Below are 4,388 nucleotides of genomic sequence, written 5' to 3'. Positions count from 1 at the left end.
TTTGTAATTCCACATCAGACAGTCCTGAAACGACGCAGCTGACACTGTGGGAAGGTGTACTCTCAATCTGAGGTGGAACTGGTCTGTGCAATCCAGAACTTTTATTTTTATAGCTTTTTGAATGTAGAGATGCAGCAAGCGTATATTCTTGCTCTTATTTTGTAATATGAGTATTGGAGGGCTTTTATTTTGGTATTCAACATCAGACGGTTACTGACTGTGTGTTGGGGGGGAAAAATCGCGTTCGCTGGATGAGGAGCACTGCATTCAGGTCAGTTCTCTGACGGTTTTACCGTAAGAGGCAGTTTATGCGCGACCCTCGAAATAACGTGGCGGCTAGATTGACCGTGCTTTTCGACTTGGCGGCTGGCTTGACCGCAGTAGATCTTTGGAGCTGCTGCTGTTCTCTCCACTGGACAGAAGCTGGAACTGCACTGCAAGCTGAGGAGCTGGTGGAGGACTGGAGTTCAGCGCTTCAAGAGGAGGATGAAAGGAAAATGGACAGAAGGAAAAGAGAGAAAGACGCAGTTTTCAGTTGCACTGATAATCGTGTATCACAATTAAATTAATCCATAATTTATCTATAAGCATTTACTTTACAATTGACACAGACACGACCTTTTAATAAATTGGACTCTATGCTGTCACGAACAGGTTTCCAGTGAACTCCCTGTGGTTTGTACACAGCAAACAAACCATCCATTTTACGGAAAAGACGTATAGCCTGCGCGGCCATCTTCTAGAAACAAATGTTACAAACATCAATATAATATTAGGTAAATGACCAAAATTTCTGACAAGCAAGGAAGTCAAAACATTCACATGCTGCTGTGCTGAAATTCTTCTTCTTCTTCTTCTTGTGTGATTTGCTGCAGCTTAGATGCTTCAAAGGCGTATTGCTGCCCTCCTCAGTTCATCTGAAGAACTCCATCTCATAGATTAAATCCTCAAATAAAGACCAGTGTGGAGTAAAAAATTTATAGCAACCTTTGTTGCTTCATATTCCTTATCTTCAAGAATCGATTTTAAAGATAAAGATGAGACTCCGGATTCCAACAGATCGGAAAACATGCGGTTTCTTGCAGCACGAAGAATTTCACACTCCATACTACATGCTTCATGGTTTCTAATTCTCCACACAAACATCTGCCATCTGGATGCTTGCCAACCCTTGCCAGCCCATAATTCAGGCTGAATTGAAAAAGAATGTCTATCTTTATCTCCTTCTTCCCATTCTTTCTGCCATATTTGCTTTATTTTTTGCTGTATAATACTCTTGCACTCAACTCTTCCATACATTACTTTCAAATCAACTTCACTCTTGTGTGTAGCTTTTTTTGCCATCTCATCAGCCACTTCATTCCCCTGAATCCCTACATGTGCTGGAACCCACATAAATCCCACTATATTTCACACTTTTATCACCCGATTTAGTGCAACCAGAATTTTAATTATTAAATCTGGTCTGGCCTCACTCTTCCTGCCCTTAATTGCCATGAGTGCTATAAAAAATTACAATTTTTATTTAAATTGTGATTTTTGATTTATAAATGCATCAGATGTTAATTACAAAGTGTGTAATACCTGCTTTGAGTTAACAATTTGAAATTTAAATAAATTTACACTTAAAATATAAATGAAAAATGTATTTCAGTCTTTAAACAACTGAAAAAGTGGAGTACCTTAAGTCTTAGTTTCTTGAAATATACTGTATATTGATTAGCCCCTTTAAGTTGAACTAGCTCATTATCAGGTATACCATTCCTTATAATGCTTTAAGAATAACCTTATAATGTATTATAAATACAGGCTTCATAGAAAGTGTTACCGTCAATCCTTCTATTAAAATCTTCCACTTCACTGAAATCGTTATCAGAGAACAATCACTGTTGGGTTAACAGAAATATCAGTCACAACACAAACAAATAAAGAAACGCACTGCAAATACTCACAACAACAAACGCAAGTACAGACCACAATTGGTGGACCCCAACAAAATGAAAATGAACCATGTTTTTATTTTGTATTGATTACCATTTGTATAACCACAGTTGTACAAATACCATGGTTAAACTATGGTTAGTGTAGTAAATCCATGGTTAATTTATGGTTAGCATGGTTTAACTATAGTAACCATTTTTTGTTTTTATTTATTTTTTACAAAATAAATGTATTTATTAATTTTAATAGTAAAACCATATGGTTAATTTTTGTAAGGGAAGTTGTAAAGTAAGTTAGCCAACTTACATGCTTTCACAGTTACAGTAATTGTGTATTTCGTCAGCTTATTTACGCTAATAATTTAAAAGAAAAAAGACAAAAAAAGAAGAAGTAGCAAAGGAATCGTATGATCAGGATGTTAAAATAAACAAAAATCTCACCTTTCAGAGCAAACAACTACGGCCACCGTAGTTTTGCATGTTTTCAACCACCTAATTCAAATTCGAAATACTCTTGAATAAGAATAATTTTGTGAATTCTATCAAAAGTAAAATGCTAGTGCAATATAAAATCCAGTCTTATCATATTTCCTGGAGGTTGTTGATTTTTATTGATAAATAAATAAAAATGGTAAGACATCTGATTTTGATGTATTGTTTGAAATGTTTGAATTGTTAGTTCACAGCAGATAAAAGGCAGTTGTAGTAAAACTGTTTAAGCAGGTAAACAAAGTAAATGTTGAACAAATAAAGTGCATTCCCTGAGCCTGATCGTGACTGTCAGGAATGTGGTCTATTCAAAGAGTCTTCTCCATGGTAAAAAAAAACAAAAGCTATGGGAATAAAATTAAGCTTTGACCTTTACTTTTGTCATAATTATTTATTGTATAACATATAGTCGACCTATCAAAATGAACCCTTTACATGCAAAAATATCATTATAAAATAATTAATGGTTTACAGTTTCAAGTCTCTTGCACGTTGAATAATCTGACAGTGACCTGAGAATGAAGTGTAATGGGGTAACAAGCATAAATCTTGGTGTGGATCAACAGTTTATGACCCGTCCCCAATAAAAGAACAGGGTTTATTACATGTTCACGTTGGCTTACTATGCATAATTGCTATAAGATTATGTTTTACCATTAATTTGTGTTTACCACTGCAATCAAAGCAGACCTGCACAGTCTCCTTAAAATTGCAGGTAGAGCAAATCATTAAAATTATTATTCTGCCCAAAATGGTATTTTAAGTCAAAACTTTTAATGTTTAAAAAAATGGGATGCATTTTAATTTAATTTAAAGTTTATTTGGGCAGAGAATGCTCCTCAAAAACTGACAAACCATTTAAAAAGTGGGAGGAGGTTTCCAAATCATATTTAATTATTAGTAGCAAATATAAATATGCCCTTCACATCGCACATTAATAATCTGACACACTTGTCATGGGTCTTTTGTCTAGTAATGAATTTTTCAGATGAATCAGGTCTATAAGTTTGGACCGACAAGCACTGTTTTAGATTATTCACAGCTACAACATACAATGTATCACCAGCTAAAAGATGAATTCATCTAATTGTAATTGCAAAAATATTAGAAAAACAGAAAATATCTATATACAAGTTTTGTCAGATTTCATGAGAAATGGAACATTTGTAATGAATGTATTATAAAATGTAAATAGAGAAAGACAGCATATACAGTAGTTTCTGTAGAAAGACTAATAATAATAATATGAACAGTAAACAAACAGATCTACATCATCTTTTATAAACTATTATATGATAATAAAATGATAAAGTAAAAGCACAGTATGAATGGGTGTGTGTGTTTGTATATACATATACATATATTTACACACACACACACACACACACACACACACACACACACACATGTCTAGTTTGCTATCCTTGTGGGGACTCTCCATAGGCGTAATGGTTTTTCTACTGTACAGACCGTATATTCTATTGTCCTACACCAACCCTACCCCTAAACCTACCCCTCACAGGAAACTTTGTGCATTTTTAGATTTTAGAGTCTGTGTGTATTCAGGTTTAAGTCCCCACCAGAATAGAAAAACAGGTATACACACACACACACACACACACATATATATATATATATATATATATATATATATATAGAGAGAGAGAGAGTATATAGTCTATATATACCCACACACCCTTTATACACACACACGCACACACACACCCATACTTGCTCTGCAGTGGCAGCAACGTAGCAGATCTATTCCACCAAGACCAAACACATTGACATTGCCATGTATATTACCATGCTAAACTCTCTGAGAGTTGTCATAGCAGAACTAAGTTTTCACCGACCAAGGATGTGGCAGATTATAATGACCTTTAATCTGATAATGCATCTTATTTGCTTAGAGTATATTGTAGCGTCTGGACCACTCCAACACACAATATATATTTT

General features: G+C 34.6%; 1 protein-coding gene and 1 long non-coding RNA gene across 2 annotated transcripts in view; one reads left to right on the top strand and one right to left on the bottom strand.

The window, feature by feature from the left end:
* LOC107568203 (probable tRNA pseudouridine synthase 2) overlaps window positions 1-810 on the bottom strand; it is a 7,221-nt gene extending 6,411 nt beyond the window's left edge. Inside the window, exons 1-2 of the mRNA XM_016254133.1 lie at window positions 619-810; window positions 387-473 (exon numbers count right to left, since the gene is read on the bottom strand). The gene's annotated coding sequence lies outside the window, so the exon portion shown is untranslated. The remainder of the gene's footprint in view (window positions 1-386; window positions 474-618) is intronic.
* On the top strand, window positions 7-3,640 carry LOC107568204 (uncharacterized). Its single transcript, XR_001606725.1, has 3 exons — window positions 7-123; window positions 2,664-2,672; window positions 3,631-3,640. It is a non-coding gene; the product is annotated as an uncharacterized lncRNA (long non-coding RNA).
* The last annotated feature ends 748 nt before the right edge of the window (window positions 3,641-4,388 follow it).

Source organism: Sinocyclocheilus grahami, unplaced genomic scaffold (genome assembly GCF_001515645.1).
Source record: "Sinocyclocheilus grahami isolate Dianchi unplaced genomic scaffold, SAMN03320097.WGS_v1.1 scaffold1224.1, whole genome shotgun sequence".
Taxonomy (NCBI): Eukaryota; Metazoa; Chordata; class Actinopteri; order Cypriniformes; family Cyprinidae; genus Sinocyclocheilus; species Sinocyclocheilus grahami.
This window is presented reverse-complemented; position numbering and strand designations above follow the sequence as displayed.